At 41.5% G+C, this 18,075-nt stretch overlaps 1 protein-coding gene and 1 long non-coding RNA gene across 4 annotated transcripts in view; one reads left to right on the top strand and one right to left on the bottom strand.

Moving 5' to 3' along the window:
- KCNJ15 (potassium inwardly rectifying channel subfamily J member 15) overlaps window positions 1-1,151 on the bottom strand; it is a 37,410-nt gene extending 36,259 nt beyond the window's left edge. The window contains exon 1 of one of the 2 annotated variants that reach the window (XM_079974938.1): window positions 1,074-1,151. The gene's annotated coding sequence lies outside the window, so the exon portion shown is untranslated. The remainder of the gene's footprint in view (window positions 1-1,073) is intronic. The other variant, XM_079974940.1, reaches the window with a different exon arrangement.
- Window positions 1,152-4,315: 3,164 nt separating this feature from the next.
- Window positions 4,316-11,399, top strand: LOC307215610. Of its 2 annotated transcripts, none has more exons than XR_013838585.1 (3): window positions 4,316-4,521; window positions 9,071-9,234; window positions 11,088-11,399. It is a non-coding gene; the product is annotated as an uncharacterized lncRNA (long non-coding RNA). The 2 variants fall into 2 exon arrangements; XR_013838586.1 differs by having other exon boundaries at window positions 9,071-9,266.
- Window positions 11,400-18,075: the final 6,676 nt, after the last annotated feature.

Genomic DNA, 18,075 nt, shown 5'->3' with positions numbered 1-18,075 from the left:
GGGCGATAGTTCCTAGGGATGTTTGGCTGGCCGCCTTTGAAAATCGGAACTATTGTAGCTTCTCTCCAGGAGTCGGGGATGTCTAGGGCGGAGGAGATAGCGGTGAATACAGGAGTCAGCTGTTCACTCCACCAAAGAGGATCAGTCAGGAAAAGGTCCAACGGGACCATGTCTGGGCCGGGGGCCTTATTCCTTCGCATGGACATTATGATGTTGAAGATACGGGTTGAGGTAAAATTTACTGAAGAGGTGGTACTAAGAGAACAGGAACAGAGGTCCAACGGGGATTGAAGGTGATCTGTAAGATGATTTGGAGAAGCGAAACTGGCTGAATAATAGACTTCTTCAAATAAACAATTATTCTCTAAATAGACCTTCAAACAGAGGTTTGTCTTCTGTACACTGAAACACAGGCCATATAGATTATGTTATCTTGGACAACCATCTCAGAGAATCCAAAAATATTGACATACTATCAACAGACATTGACCCGCAGAACACCTACAAAGCCAATGGTAGGATGGGGCTGGAGATCCTTCAAAGAAGTGCAACTCTGCAAAGTTACAAGAAGAAAGAACAAAAATGGACTGAAGGGGAGCTTAATAAGCACAAGTAACCTCAACAACTCATCACAATAGCCGGTCAAATCCATATACAATGAAAAATATTGTGGGTTTTGTTTTCTGAGTATATTCAATTTTACCCCATTTTATAATGTGATGTTTTAATGCTAAAACATACAAAATATATAACTTTTCTATAAATTGACAATAAAAAAGAAAGAAAAATGGGTAATGGAACAAGCGATCAAAATAGCAATGACAGCAAAAATGTTTCAAAAATAAGTTCTGATGTGATGAGAGCACTGAGAGTGCAAAATGTGTATTTGGGGCTTTATAAAGCTCTAGGCAAGTGACTCGGCAGGAAACACCAGCACAGTGGGAGGGCACAGCTTTTGCTGAGTTAATCAATTATAAAGCAGCAGACATTAAAATGTACAGGGCATGGATCCCACAACTGTTGTGGAACAATAGCGAAGCCCCCATTCTACCCTGCCAAAAAACTGTACATACCTCTAAGATGCAAGAAATCTCTCACATTTCCCACAGATAACAGCAAAACTTTCCAGAAGAACATGGCTATTAATCTATGACAAAAATACTGGTAACACCAAAAGTCCCATTTTCTGAAGAGAAGATTGCAGCGAAGATGTCTGATTCTGTTTGCAACAATGGTTAGACAAGAAACAGAAACGTGTGCCAATATTTTAATGCGCAACTTGAGAATAATTGTTAGACCAGTATCTTAACTGTTGCTAGTTGTTGTGAACATAGTTCTGGGTGGAAAATGCAGTGAAAATCATGGCATTATCTCCCAGCAGCTCTCACAATATTGTAGGCTTGGTTCCCCCCGTCCTGGTGCAGTCATAGGCCAGCTGGAAGCAGACTGAGATGTGGGACTGATAAAGAAACTCTTCATCGTCTTAGGTTCCAGCATTACTGAACACCCCCGAGTACATACTTTATCAGGGTGTTCAATGGCAATAAAAGAAAGAATGTTAAAGACCCACAGATTGTCTTAAGGAAATTTGCAGGAGGAAATGTCAGGGTTTCAATGGGCTCATAGTCCAAGCAGCATATATGGTGTCAATGTTTCATGGTCAAGATTCAACACAAGCAACTGAAGCAGCCCTACTATGCACATTCTTATTGGCAAATCAGTTTTTGCTCAGCGGATATGGGAGAACGTGTTTATGAAGGTGTAAGGTGAGTGAAAGAATAAAAAGAGCATCATGCTCATTGTTCAAATCATGGATGTCATGGCTGAACCTCAAAATCCTTCTGTTCATCTTTTCACTCAGAAGAGGTACAAGTCCATTTCAAAACAGGTCGTCCCATGCTGTTGTTTCTCTTTGACCATCATCGCAGCATGTTCTGACCACTAGCAGTGAGTCTGAAGCAGGAATAGGGAACCTGTGACTGACCAGATATTATTGGACTCCAACTCCCATCAGCCCCAGCCAGCATGGCCTATGGTCAGGTTGATGAGAGCTGTAGTCCAGCAACATCAGGAGGGCCACAGGTTCCTGATCTCTGTTCTAAAGGACCCACAAGAAACAGAAACTGAATTTCCAGGTATCCATAGTGTCTTCAACTGTGGTCAGTTTATTTCTCATAAAAAAAATGCCTCTTCTCAAGAATTCGTGAATCAACTAATGTCCAAGTCAATGGTGGTGTTGGGACAATGTGGCTGCCACATGGATCGTGTTTGGAATTGCTGAAACAGATAAATGTATGTCTGCACATGCTATTGCCAAAGTCATATGAAAGGGCAACAAATGGGGTGATCTGAAGACAATCCTGGCTGCTGCTACATTATCTTTGTACTGGATGGAGACTGAATAGCAACAAAGCTTTAGGGAGCACTCCCTGTGCCAACTCCATAGTCAAGATGCCACTCATGATTATTGGTCCAGATTATTATTATTTTATTTGTCCAATAAAATTTTAATTGCATAATATTTCAAGAAGCTTGTGTATATGTTTGTTCAATCACGCAGTGTGGCAAATCCATGTTTACCTAATAGACTGCAGTGATTTAATAAAAACTCCCGTAAACTATCCAGTAAATAATATATTTTTTTGTTATTATTAACACAGGTGCCAAAAATAATGAACTTCATTTATCCATTTTGGCCAGATTGTTAGGAAACAATTATGTGGGGCTTTTAAAAAAAATACATTAAAATTTGGATCATATTCAATGGTATCAAGACTCATCTCCATTACAGAGGGCAGGGGAGAACCTGTTGTGAAGTTACATCCAAAAGGCTGTTTTTAATTAACCAGCACTTCACCTTTGAATACCCTTGCTGTGTCAAGATATTACTGCAAATATTGTTTCTGAGATCAGTTACTTATCTCAAACTGCAGCAAAGACTGACAACAAGGTGCTGGATTTTAATGCTAGAGAAAGTTCCTGTTGTCTTCGTACTGTGCTTCTCCTTCCAAAGTCCTCACAAATACTTTTCATGCTGAATTTCTGCTGCTTTGGACCAAGTTGAATTTTGCAATTTGTATTTTCCCTTGAAAATGGCAGTTGCAGCAGCAAGTCATTAAAAATGAAAAACACCATTTTGAAACCCCTTTGCTCAGCATTTTGCCTATTGAATCCATATCTTAATGATAGACGCTTCAAGGGAAAAGATTGATAGACATGTCTGAGCAGATGTTTGATGATGTGTTAAGCCCTTTGGGAGGGGGGGTGTCTAGTAAAACAAATAAGAGAAAATGGAGAATTATACTGATGTGGATACAATCAGTTTCTGCACAAGTGTAAGAATTCTGATACGGTGGATAAAATACGGCTTGTGAGCATGTTTATAAACTCCAATCTCGAGCCTTATTTCAGTTTCTTTTAAATGGAATCTCAGGCTTTACTGTACTTTACAATACTTTATCATACATTACAATGGCTACTAATCATGATGACTACAATGTACCACCACTGCTGGAAGCAGTTTGCTTCTGAATACTAGTTGCTGGAAATTGCAGGAGAGGAGACTGGTCTTGTGTTCAGGGCCTACTTGGGAGTTTCTGATTGGCAACCATGAGAACATGATGCTGGACTAGATGGGCCATTGGTCTGATCCAGTATGCTTTTCATATGTTCCTAAGTACTTAAAATAGTCTATAAAGATTTATCCCCCCTTGAAAGTGAATGTGCTAGACCAGAGATGATGGTACTTTTACATGCAAAGTTTTGGAAGGAACTATTGGGAAGCAAAACACTGAAGCTTCCAAGTGACACAATCTGCTCTTCATATTTACAGGACAACTCAACTCAAAATAAGTGTGCTTCAAAAATATTTTTAAATGAATAGGAAGTTTGCTTAAAAGAAGCTTTTCATTACTGATTAGGAGTGGGGGGTTTTGTGTTTAATCCTGCTCCCAGATAAGTCAAATTTAATTCTGTAAAGCTTCATTTAATTCCTAGGAAGTGTCGATATTGGGGCTTAAAAAGTGCAGTGCTTAACCAATAGTAAGTTAATTATTACCTAATTTGTGCTAATTATGAAAGATAAAGCCTCTGGATGGACAAGTACTTTATCTTGCTTTCAAGACTGGTTGCATAAACTCCAACCTTCAGATGGCTTTTAAAACTTTATAGCTACTATTTTGGCTGATAGCCACTTCCAACATTTTGCATTTCCTAGTCAGAAACCTTCAAGCATGGGGGGGGGGGGGAGGAGCATGCCGAGTGCATGCAAACTGCCACAAGTGACCATCACTGCCACACCTGCTTAGTTGCATGGACATGTATTGAGAGAAGCTAAGTATGACTGAGTCTTTCCCACGTATAGGGCCAGCCCACTGAGGTGAACAGGAATCCCGCATGGGTGCCCCAGCAGCAGTGGCAGCTTCAGAAGAGATCCCATAGAAGCAGTGGCTCTGCAGCGGCAGGAGATGGCACCGTGGCCCATCCCTGCCCACATATATGGACCAATGCTCTAAAACAGAAGTAGGTGCTAGCATCATTTGACATTTTATATAAGTACTGCATTGAATGTTTTTTGCCCTCAGGGAATCATAGAATCAGAGCATTGTAGAATTGGGAGAGATAGTCCAATAAGCAGTTGTCCCATACGGGGATCAAACCTGCAAACTTGGCATTATCAGCACCCTGTTCTAACCAACTAAGCTATCCAGGCATGCTATATAAAGTGCTATTTGTGTAAGAAACTAAACAGTAGACAACTAGGGGAGTTGTTAGGAGGTGGCCCAGGGGGCATGAGACATGGGTTGTTTGCACTGGGCCTTAGATCCCCTGTCCTTTCTCTCCCTTTTTAAACCATTTAAACTTTATTTTGCTGGCTGGGGACGGTGGGAATTGTAGTCCAAAACATCTGTAAGGCACAAGGTGGACAAAGGCTGTTACAGGAGCAAGAACCTTGTACAACTTGGGCCCCATGTCCCAAGGAAGCCTCACCTGCAGAATTTTTTGTTATGGGGTTGGTGTCTTCACTTTCCCCCTCTTTCTTTCCTTCTTTGCAAAATCTGCTTCTTCTTCTTTTTAAAGGAAGCCTTGGTACATTGAGACTATGCACATGTGAAGTGTGCAATGATTAAAAATTAGGAACATAAGAAGGTGTCTTATACAGAGTCTATCTAGCTCAGTACTGTCTACACAGACTGGCAGCAGCTCTCCAGGGCTTCAGGCAAGCTTCTCTCTCATCTCTACCTGGAGGTGCCACAGATTGAACCTGGGACCTTCTGCATGTAAGGCAAATGCTCCTAGTACAGTACTGAGCTACAGCCTTTCCCCACTGTGTCACTAATCTATTGCAATTCACATCACAAACCTGCCCCAGGTCTTTGGGCTAAGAGGAAGATTCCATTTCTCTCCTTGCACCCTGCCAATTTTGGTTGTTCTGGTATAACAATGGTTTGTCCTGCAGTACTGCAGATCAGGATGCATGGGAAAAGATGGTTCTAGTCATCACTTTTCACAGTAGAATTAGTTGCTCTGCCACAAGATGAATGGGTAGAGTTCTTTGGCTGGAGTCTTATGCTCACATAGACACTGAACACAGTGGAATGTAGTGCTGAATAAATGTACATAGACTCAGACTGCGTGTTTCACCTTTGTTTGAGAAAACACTGGCACCCTTCACATGCTTTAAGGGGCTGTAAGCAATTACTGTGGAGCAGGACATCAATGCTGTCCTTGCCGCAGCATCACCCTTGTCACCGGATTGAACTCTGTGACGTACACCTATGTGTACTCACTTGCCCATTCATAGGCACCTCTTTGAAGGCATCCATGCTCGGTGCATGGACATGGAGGGGGCAGGACCAGGTGTGCACGAGATGCTGAGGGTGGGTCCCGTGACATGGCTCCAACCCCCAGTAATCATTCCCATGCATATAGTGTGTGAACAGGGAAATCAATTCAACTATGTTTTTGCTCTGGGTCCTCCCCTTCCTATTTCTCCTAGATTTCTGATGCTAATTTGTTTTGGTTCTGAAGGTCAACTGTCTTTCCTAAGAAGGATAGCAAATAATATTTCTTTCTTGGTGCCATGCCAAGAGGCATTTTTATGAGCATGTTGTTGTTTAGTTGTTTAGTCATGTCCGACTCTTCGTGGCCCCATGGACCAGAGCATGCCAGGCACTCCTGTCTTCCACTGCCTCCCACAGCTTGGTCAAACTCATGTTAGTAGCTTCGAGAACACTGTCCAAGAACATCTCGTCCTCTGTTGTCCCCTTCTCCTTGTGCCCTCAATCTTTCCCAACATCAGGGTCTTTTCCAGGGAGTCTTCTCTTCTCATGAGGTGGCCAAAGTACTGGAGCCTCAGCTTCAGGATCTGTCCTTCCAGTGAGCACTCTGGGCTGATTTCCTTCAGAATGGATAGGTTTGATCTTCTTGCAGTCCATGGGACTCTCAAGAGTCTCCTCCAGCACCTTAATTCAAAAGCATCATTTCTTCGGCGATCAGCCTTCTATATGGTCCAGCTCTCACTTCCATACATCACTACTGGGAAAACCATAGCTTTAACTATACGGACCTTTGTCGGCAAAATGATGTCTCTGCTTTTTTAGGTGCTGTCTAGGTTTGTCAGCATGGGACGCGGGTGGCGCTGTGGGTTAAACCATAGAGCCTAGGACCTGCCGATTGAAAGGTTGGCGGTTCGAATCCCCGTGGTGGGGTGAGCTCCCGTCGTTTGGTCCCAGCTCCTGCCTACCTAGCAGTTCGAAAGCACCCCTAAGTGCAAGTAGATAAATAGGGACCGCTTTCTAGCGGGAAGGTAAACGGCGTTTCCATGTGCGGTGCTGGTGCTGGCTCGCCAGATGCAGCTTAGTCACGCTGGCCACGTGACCTGGAAGTGTCCTCGGACGGCACCGGCTCCCGGCCTCTTGAGCGAGATGAGCGCGCAACCCTAGAGTCGGGCACGACTGGCCCTGATGGGCAGGGGTACCTTTACCTTTACCTAGGTTTGTCATCACTTTTCTCCCAAGAAGCAGGCGTCTTTTAATTTCATGACTGCTGTCACCATCTGAGCATCGCTGCAGGTAATAAACAAGAATTAGCTTATTATGCTTAATCCTAACTAGTGCTTTTGCACTGCGCTCACCACCAAATTACAGCTGTTTTGCTGGAGATTTATAGGGCATATGAATGGACACAAAAATGATGAATACCACTAAACACAGAAGACTGCATCTCAAGCCAGGAGCTTGTTTTCTCTAGGTAATGACCTATAACAGATCGATACATTCCTGGCACTATATAAACACTCTATCTTGTGCATTTCAGAATCCTCAAGATTTATTCTAATCTAGTATATTTTCATGTTTACCTTAAATTGCTTCTTAAGCCCTGGATGAATTAAAACTCAAATGTTCACTTATGCTCAGTATCCTTTGCACTGATGCATCCTGCTACAGTGGTACCTCGAGTTACAAACGCCTCAGGTTACAAACGCTTCAGGTTACAAACTTTCCTAACCTGGAAGAGTTACCTCAAGTTGAGAACTTTGCCCCAGGATGAGAATGGAAATCGTGTGATGGTGGCGCAGCGGCAGCAAGAGGCCCCATTAGCGAAAGCACGCCTCTAGTTAAGAACAGTTTCAGGTTAAAAACGGACCTCCGGAACGAATTAAGTTCGTAACTAGAGGTACCACTGTATTTCGACTTACTCATGTGTTGGATTCACTTCCCTTGCCATCATTGTTTAAAAGTTCCTTTATTTTCCATCAATCCCAGTCTACAAATAAGGACTACAACAGAGCCAATGCAGTGTAATGCCTAGAGCAAGGTCAGTATCTGGAGGAAAAGTAACCACATTTGCTACTCCTAGAATAGTGTAAGGTTAGGAGCAGGGGAAGCCAGATTCAAATGCCCCACTCTGCCATGGGGCACTCATGCCACTCTCTCTCCTAACCTACCTCACAGGGTTGTTGTGAGAATGAGATGTGGAGAAGAACCTTGGACGCTGCCCTGAGATCCTTGGTGAATTTGTTTTTAATACTGTGTTTAATACTGTAACCTACCCTGATACCCTAGGCTGAAGGGCAGATAATAAATAAATATAAATTTTAAAAGAGAAAGTGGGTACGAATATAATTAATAGCAGCAACTCATCCCATTTCTTATATTTCATGATCTTCAGGCAATTTCATTTAAAGCCTCTGTACTAGCAGGTCTGAAACATATTTCTACGTGCTGCTTCTTAGAGTTGAGAGGAGTAATACCAGTTAGCATTTACACGGAACTTTAGAGCCCATATGAAATTACTTTATAGTGAGTCAGAACATTTGTCCACATAGGCTGCTCTTATCTTGCAGACCTTTTCCAAGTCTTAACTGGAGATGCCAGGGACCGAACTTGAGATCTCATATATTTAAGACATGCACTCTAGCATTGGCCTGTGGACTTTCTCTGTTGCTCTTACTTACAGCAAAGTGTGCCAGTACTGCTGTTAGCTATGAGGCTGAGAAGTGAGGCACTGGAGGCCACCAGCATCTCAAAGGAGGCTTCTTCTCATAAAGAGCAGCAAAGTGGATATAATGGCAAGGTTAATCCAATATTTATTTGTGCAAATAAACAGGATTCATTTAGTTTTTTTTATTTCTGCAGACAAACACATGTTTAGGACTTAATGTAGTTTTCACTTTCAAACAAACTTCATATTCCATAAAACATGTAAGGAAGCTGCAACTGTCCAGCTCAGTTCTAAGGTAACCCTTAGTGCTAAGCAAAAAGCCCAGTTCTGCTTTCTTATAGAAATGACACTGGACTGACTATGCCTGCTATATTCATTCCACAGACCAACCAGCTTCCCCCCTTCTTTGTTCTGAGATCACAGGTTTATGTAATTTATGAAATCTAAGACTGAGCAATGCACTTGTCCAAGGGAGAGGATGTAAAATCCCATCCCACTGTGGATAGTGCCTGCTGTTCCATTGATTTTCATAAGGGTTGTTTATTCATAAGCTCTGTGTTTAAAGAAGACTGTGGTGCATGAATGAATGAATGTCACTGGATGTTCCTATCTTGAATATTCACAGGGAAGTTTATGGAAAGCAATACTTTTGATCACATCACACCACCTTTTGATGAGATGATCCCATGATGGGCACGTGTTGAAGAATTCAGAGAAATGTGAAGCCCCCTACAATTTCAGCATGGAAAGCTCACTCAATCAAAGTGTTCACCAGCGAAATGGATCAAGGTTGCTAACCTTCCCTTCAGCTAAAAAACAAAGTAGGAATAGTTGTGTCTTTGTGTGGAGAGGACTTCATCTATTTTTCCTTTCTGTACCTATGCCAACTCTTTTCAGGACGATCCTACAGCAACTTTGGAAATGTTTATGGAAAGTTCCTTCAGCTCTACAGTTTACCATTTAACACTTCACAATTTCTTCACATACTCTTTTTATACAACATGATTCTATGATAACAATTCCCTCCTTTCCATCACCCATTTTTGGTCCTCTGCTTTACCTCTTTTATAGAAGTGGCTTTATTTCTGCCATTCTGTCATTTAGTTGAGTGACAAATTTTGCCGGAAACAAATAGCAATAGTGAGTTGAAAAAGCAGAAGGTTGTCCTGGCTCCCACCCAGACTATGACAACAGAGGCTTTTACTTGAGAGTAAGGAAGCTATCTTAATGGAGGCAGTGAAGAGATACAGGCTCAATAACAGTTAAGAGTCACAACTGCTGCTATGCTCAGGCTGGATTCCAGGAAAGGTGAAACTAGCCAGTCAAGAAGAAGCCAAGGTCAGGGCAAGGAGCTCAGAGCTGCACAGAAGCATCTGAGTTGTCCCAATGGATGGGCACACCAAGTTTCTCCATCTACTCATCACCAGAGCGCCACCTGCTTTTGACAGCTCCAGGTACCTCCAAGAGGACCCAATCCAACCAGAGGCAATTCAGGGCTGCCTCAACTCAATCCAGCTGAATCCTATGTCAATATGAATCAGTCCAATTCAGTTTGGGGTCTGGGATCTGTTTAGCAATCCTATAATCCAATAATGAAGCCATAACACTGCCAAATGAGCATGGTCAAACATTAAGGGACAACAGTGGAGGAAATTTCTCCCACACAGACATCTCTCAGCACAACAACAAGAGAGAGGTAGAAGCAGGATTACTAGACCGTAAGTGGACAGAACATTCCCATCAGCTTCCACAGGATGCAAAGCTTACATTGGCTTCAATAAAGGACCTGCATCCTTCTGTTTAAGAGTACATTAGACACTTGAGGATACATTTTACAATGTTACAGTAATTACCCCAAGTCAATTATTGTCGTTTTTAACCATAGCAATTTGTCAATCCAGCTAGAAAAAATATTCTGATGTTTCAGTTACACTCTTATCAGTACTCCAGAGAAAGTTAAATGTTAATTTCCTTTTACTGCTGTTTTCTCTCCCATAAAGCCAACAAAGTCTCATGATTACATTATTTGAGTAGAAAGCAAAGCAGGTGCTGATAGGAGTAAGGAATGGCATTTCTTCAAACCATAAATCTCCTAGCAATTGTTCACTACAGGCTTGGATGTTAGTTAATTTTCTTAAAAGCTATAGTAAATGAACTTTGTTCCCCTGCAAGGCTGAACTTTTTCTATAGCTTAGCTACTCAGCAGAACTACTGGGAAGTAGCCCATTACCGCAGATGGAAAAGTGAGGTAGAGGGATAATATTATAGAATCATGCATGGGTATGTGCTTCCACTCTGGATATCACAAGGTCATTAATTCTTCTGATATGGAATTAATTGTAATTTTGGCCTCAGGTGTTAAGGGAGGAAACAGGTGATGATGGCACCACCACCATTCATACACTACAGGGAACACAATTTTTCTGTGTCCCAAAAATTGAAGTATAGAACAGATAGTGGGGGGTTAGTGTGATTGTGAGGCAGACAAATGCAAACCTGTGCTGTCTAAATGTATTGTAAATATGAGAGAATCATACCTGCAGATCCCATATGAGGAGCTCCCTCAGCTTCCATATGCCCTAAAGCACTGGCTCTGAGCAATTACATAATGCAAAATGAATGTGTCTCTTTTCATCTCTTAGATGCAGGAGAACTCCATGGGATGGCTGGTACTGAAGTGGAAAATCTCTCTACAGAGCTGGAGGGGCAATTTGAAGAGCTCTTTGATCTGTGAATATACTTACAAGGGTCAGAAAAGGGTTGCAGAAAGGAACTGACTGGCCCTGATTTGACACATTCCACAGCCACGGGCCATCAGAAGAGCATGAGGAGAAGAGCATGAGTTCTGTTAGGCATGAAGAACTGAGCACCAGCAGAACTTCAGTCCTTTCTCTGTTGGGACATGTAGTAGCAGGAAAGGACTGAATTAAATTGGTTAAGATCCTTACCCATAGATCATGGAGAGAATCAGCTGGGGAATCACCAAGGAAAGACTGCTCAGAACCTGGGGAGTGGTGGTGGGATGACAATGAGCAGTCATAGGGAGAAGACTGGAAAGAGGTGTCAGAAGCTGAAAAGGTAACAGGGCTTAGTGAGCTGTGGCAGGGAGAAGTCAAGAATCAGAGGCAGAAGCTGGCGAGTATGAGAGAGGCCAAGAAGCAGAGATGAGTCAGGCTGGTGAAGAGTCAGGGGTGTCTCCCTTCCTTCTGTGACAAGCTCCCCTCCCCCATCTCCCAGAACCAGGAGAGGCATGAAAAGCACAGAGAAGAGATTGCTTGGGGAAACCATGGAGAGGAGGAGACATAGACCGCTGTGGGGAGGTGGAGACCTTTGGACTCGGCAACTGATTTCATGGAGTAAGACCACTGGGAATGAGCTGCTGTGCTCATTAGGCCTGACACTCAGCCAAGTCTGTGGAGATTGTGTTTTTGCTAATAAAGAGATAACTCTGAACTGTGTGGTTACTGACCAGCACCATCTGTGACATTGGCCTTGGTCAAAACACCAAAATCGCCACAGCTGGACATTGCATTCATTTTGTTTACTTGCTATAAACGTCAAGCCTGATTCCATTATAGTGCAATACTGAGGCAAGTGGGTCACTTCAGGAGGGCATAATAAAATGTATAATTTCACTGCATCTCATTTACACATAATGAACAAGAGTGTTTTCATAACATTTATTTAATAATAATCAATAAGCATTTAACATCTGGAATCATCAAAGCAAGGAACCTAGATTCTGTTCTATTTAGTTTTAAGAACGATGAGAATCTCCAGATCAGCCTTTCTCAACCTTGTATCCCCAGATGCTGTTGGACTACAACTCCCATCATCCCTAGCCAGTAGGGCCAGTGGTCAGGCATGATTAGAATTGTAGTGCAACATCTGGTGGCACAAGGTTGAAAAAGGCTGCTCAAGAATCTAACAACATTCAGTAACCAGAAAGTCCAGATATACAGGCTATCCACATGTGTGTGACTTTAGTTCTGTATGCTAATTTCAAGCAATATTAGCAAACTATATTTTAGTACGGTGATTTGCCTCAGTACCAGAGTCTTTCAGATAAAGGTTTCCTCTGCTAGCATGGGTAGATCTACCCATTTTGCTGGTGAAGGAAGAGTTAAATCTTCTATTTGTCCTTGGGAATACCCAGTATGTTTCATTTTAATCTCAGCTCCAACTTGTCTATTAATTATTAGCACTAATTTCAGAGTAGCACCTAGAGGATTTAACGAAGATTAGTGCCCCGTTGCCCTTGAGATAGTGTAAAAGCCATAGACAAGGGGAGGGCACAATCTTGCCTCAGTGGGCTTCTCCCGACTTACTTATCAACAAAATGGAGAATATATGAAGATTTTGCTTGAAGATTTTTTTAACTGCCCAACTAAACAACACAAGGATTACATGACTGCTTTTATCTATTTGCTCAAAAGAAAGAAAGGACGCCTTACTGTTTCTCTTGCCTCACTTGAACTCAAAAAGATGCACCAAAACCAGGGTCAGTCAACAGTTGCTACACAAGAAGCTGCCTTATAATGGAGTGGGACGATGGGTCTGAAGCAGTGCCATGATGGTTTCTGCAAGGGCAGGTCCTCAAGAAGCATATAAAATAGTGGTAACCTGGTTAGTATAGTGTACTTGGATTTTCAAAAAGCTTTTGACAAGCGAGCTCATGCATTCTTACTGGGCATGTGACAAGTTTACTAGGTTCTGGCAAAACATTTTTGATGTTTGATATTATTGGTCAATCACTGAACCCAAATCCTTCTCTGGCCTTCCTGTCACTAGATGCTGATCTAGACCCTCCCCTTATACATAAGGACCTAACTGCCCTACAATTTAGGATGGCTCATTTAGAGATCGCCTCCCAATTGAAAGGCTCCCAGAGGTCCATCTCCAACAGAATGGCAAGGGAAAGTTTGGGACCTGGCTCTTTCTGAGCATCTATTGAAACACAGAAGGGTTGTTCGATGTCATACTAAACCTGATCGGTTTGACAAGGTATGGTCCCCTATACACCTCTATGTAAATAAAAGTGATATTAACGTTAAACCTCCAGCCACTCACACTTACTTATGGACAGGCTATGTTATAGATAGGTGAAGCCTTAGCAATCCATTCAATGATGAGTTGTTTGACAGCAGCCCCCTCCCAAACCCCCACTGAAAATCCACTGCAAAGACATCTTGTCTGGATTCATAACTCCAAACAACTGTATTTGGAGCATGATGTTGTCAGTATGCAGATCATACCTATTTCTCTATTCCATCTCAACCAAGAGAGGCTGTTCAGGTAACTGAACCAGGGTCTGGGACCAATGATGGGCTCCATGAGAGCTCACAAGCAGAAGCTAAATCCTGACAAGACGGAGGTTCAAAATTTAGGAAATGCAAAGGTTTTTAAAATATTCTTTATCTAGACTTTTAACTGATAGTTTTATGGTGTACTGGTTTTAACTACTGTCTGTAATGTATTATAATAATATTTTTAAATAAAACAAAAAAAAAAATTCCTTCCAGTAGCACCTTAGAGACCAACTAAGTTTGTTATTGGTATTGGTGAGCTTTCTCGTGTATTCACACTTCTTCAGATACCATCTGAAAACCCAGGGAGGAAGGCTGGTTTTCAATTTGAAATCTAAAAAATGCATTATAGTCGTTCAGTCAGGATGCAATCTGCAAAAGACCACCTTCTCCAAGTATGTTTTCTGTCACTAAGACCCCATCACCACACAGACATACCACAACAACCATGATGTCCTTCATTATCAAGTAGTTTTGTAAAAAGCCCCCCCCCCCCCTTGTAGTTAATAGTGCAAATTAACATGCCCTGGGAAAAGATTGAAAATGTGTGTCATCCCGCCCTGCCCAATGCAATCATTTGCCATCAGGAGAATTGTGACCCCATAGTAAACCTCCCAATTCAAAAATCATTGTGTCTAGGTCAGCAAAAATCCAACCCACTGAAATAAGCTCAGCAAATCTCCCTTATTTCATTTAATCAAAGACAGGCTCTTGTGCTGTTACAAGCCCATTGGCATTTTTAGCATATCAGTATACAGAAAAGCTGTAGGTTAAGAATCTGCAAGGCTGCAGTTTGCTAAAATTATACAAAGTGCCAAGACAGATTTTAAAATTGCCAGCAAACCCACTTTTAATGGCTGCTCTTCATCTTGTCAGCATAAGATGGAATATATATATAATCAGTGAAAGAAACATACAGGCTTCCTACACTTTTCTGTAGAATCATTCAGTCAAATATAGCTCTCTGTCAATAGAGGGGAACAAACAAGGAAAATGCAACGTTAAAAACAAACAAACAGGGAAGCCATTAATCAGATTTCTACCAACCTTTTATCAAATCTATTAAACATTCTGAAATGGTTACAGAAATGGAAGAATATTGATTCAGTCCAATTTTCTTCTGAAAAGGGACTCTGGAGTTGCTTTTCAGACCATTCCTCTATATATTTCTGGGCACTTCCAGGTGGCCATTGAATGGATTCTGCAACTTTCTCTTTTTATTATATCCACTAGATGGCATCTCTGTTCTTCAAAAAATGCCATTTTTTCTTCTGTTTTCCTGCTGTGTTGTAATCTGAAAACAATATCCCATCATTTATTTAAAAAAAGAAAGAAAGATAAATTGTTCTGCTTCTATGCAAGGATACCACAGAATGCTTGTTGAAAGGCTTCATAACATTGCCACACACAATAGCACTTGTGAACATTCTAATGCCAAACTTGCTTGAATAATCTCCTTGTGTCAACTAGACAAGATGTTGTGCAATTTTCATTCAGCTCATACTAAACCCACCAATTCTAAGATGTGGTTATGCCATTCTTGTAATTCAAAATTATATATCTATCCTTTCACGGATTTCCTGATGACAGAATTCAGGGTGCTTGTACTGATCTCATCACAAACATTTTCATTTTCATTTATTTATATTTTTAAAAATCCATCCTGTCCTCTGAGGGACTCTTACAATAATTCTGCTTCACCATACAATAAAGTGTGACTACTGTAGGATATCACTCAGAGTCCCTTTTAAAACATCTGTTTCCAAACTGCTGAGTGCTTAACTTAGTTGATTCAAATGTCTAATGTTTTACCATTTTTAATGTGATGTAAGCCACCCAGAGTGGCTGGGGTATAAATAATAAAATTATTCTTATTCTTTTGCAGATGAAGATGAAATTAAGGAATAAACAGCACCACATAATAACAACTTTTGATGGGCAGGAATTAATTCAACCATCTGTAGTTTCTAAAAACAAAGAACTGGCAATTATGTAGACACCTGATTTATTCTGCAAAACATTTCTGGAGAAAGCTGTGCAGTGTAATATTACACATTCCCTCGGAACTCCTGCTGAGTTCTATGAGATTATTCCTACGGAAGGATACAAAGGATAGTAGCTTTCATGGGAATTAAGCACGGAATGGATGTTGGGAATTTTTAATGTCTATGTTCAGGGCACTGTGCCATGGTGCCATATAAAAAGCAGGCTGTCAAAGTAATGTAGCAAAATCCCTTTTATGGAACATTATCAGGAGACAGTGCTAACACATTCCAGTTTTCCAGTGAACCTGGTGGGTGTACAGGAAGTCCTGCATTGATGCCAATCTTTTCCACTTGCTTGGAAATAAAATTTCCTTGAAGGGAGTCTGTTCTACATTTAGCTGGAATTTCCCTTCAAAATCTACTTCAAACCAGCTTACTTCATCATATTCTATTCCATCAAATTCTACTTCAAAGCTGCTTACTACACCATCCTTTATTACAAGGAGCTGTGAAAAAGCAACACAAATATTGCCCGTCAAATTTCAAGGTTTGGGGAACCATGTATACATTCATTCAGTGCTGACAACATCTCTGTGATAAGTTAATTCTGCACCAATGTATGGGAAACTGGCAAAGTGGATGACTGCAATGCAGCCTGAGCATTTTCTTGGTTTTTTAAAGCACCTTCCTTACCCACAAAGCTGTATGATGGTAGCAAATAATATCATTAAAGATCTGCAAAATTATTCATTGCCTGCTTGTTTTCTTCTAGATTAAAATATCCCATCTAAAAGGTGCTCTTTTGTGATCAGGATCTGTGTCTCAAAGACTCTGTAATTAATCTGAGTTTTCAAGGGAAGTCCTCACAAAAATTAGTAAAATAATGAAGGAAAATGTCACCATCTGGTTTCAAACTGGCAAGGAAAGGGAAGCTTGCTTTATATAGATGAATTTATTCCCTAATGTGATTTATCATATTGAGTCAAAGATAAACCACTATTTGATTAATGAAAATGAATGTATTATTTAGCAGAAGCAGAATAAAATCCAGAGAAACCAGAGCACAGAAGTTGAGCAGGTTCATAGAAATAAATGTGGTAGACTGTAAAAAAGAAAAAGAAAACCAACCTCATTTGGTATGCTAATCGCTCCATAAACTCTACTGCAGGAAGTATTAGTTTTATTCTGATTAATTGCATTCTGGTTTTTTTAGGCTACTGCCATTGTAATGAACTCCTTGGCCGATTTTACTAGAATTTTTTTTTTTTAATACCACCACTATTGCAGGGTCCTCTCAGCTTAAAGAATAAATGTGATCTGATCTTGAACTTGACTTCATTTAAGGCCCATGGAAATCAATAGGGCATAAGCTTCTGTGTCCCCATCCTATCAGATTCAGCAAGCTAAGCCTCTTTAACTCTCTCTTGATTATGATTTTAGACCACAGTAGGGATTAACAGCTCTGACACATGTGCAGAACTTCTCAACAGCAGAAGGGATTCCTCCTGGTTCTCTTCTATGAGCCCCACATGCACAGTAAAACTACCAGGTGATTTGCAGGAGATTGACAAGGGTTTCTGACTCCCAATTGTTTTACAGTAACAACAACAAAATGGCTTTTTCCACCTAAATTAGGCTGCTGAAATGAGAAACCTGGAATGTTCAAAGGCACCTTGTTCCTTAATTCTAATTGTGGCTATGTACACAACATACATTTAAAGCACATGACTTCCCCCAAAGAATCGTGGGAACTGTAGCTTATCCCCCCCACAGAACTACAATTCCCAGCACTCTTAACTACATTTCTCAAGATTCTTAAGGGAGAGGAATGCGGTTTAAATGTGCTTTCAGTGCATGGTGTGTGTAGCTTGTGTGTCTTTTGCACCGGGCTTTGATTGGCTGATTTTTAAAAGGTAAAGGTTAAGGGACCCCTGACCATTAGGTCCAATCGTGCCCGACTCTGGGGTTGCAGCTCTCATCTCGCTTTATTGGCCAAGGGAGCCGGCGTACAGCTTCCAGATCATGTGGCCAGCATGACTAAGCCCCTTCTGGCGAACTAGAGCAGCGCACGGAAACGCCGTTTACCTTCCCGCTGGAGTGGGAAAACCTGAACAGGTTTTACAAGGGACGGCAACCTTTTTACAAGGGACGGCAACCTTTTTATCTACTTGCACTAGTATTTATCTACTTGCACTCTGATGTGCTTTTGAACTGCTAGGTTGCCAGGAGCAGGGACCAAGCAATGGGAGCTCACCCCGTCGCGGGGATTCGAACCGCCGACCTTCTGATTGGCAAGTCCTAGTCTCTGTGGTAAGCAGGTCCAAAGCTGCACCGCACCT

This window comes from Podarcis cretensis (assembly GCF_951804945.1).
Source record: "Podarcis cretensis genome assembly, chromosome: 4".
Classification (NCBI taxonomy): domain Eukaryota; kingdom Metazoa; phylum Chordata; class Lepidosauria; order Squamata; family Lacertidae; genus Podarcis; species Podarcis cretensis.
This window is presented reverse-complemented; position numbering and strand designations above follow the sequence as displayed.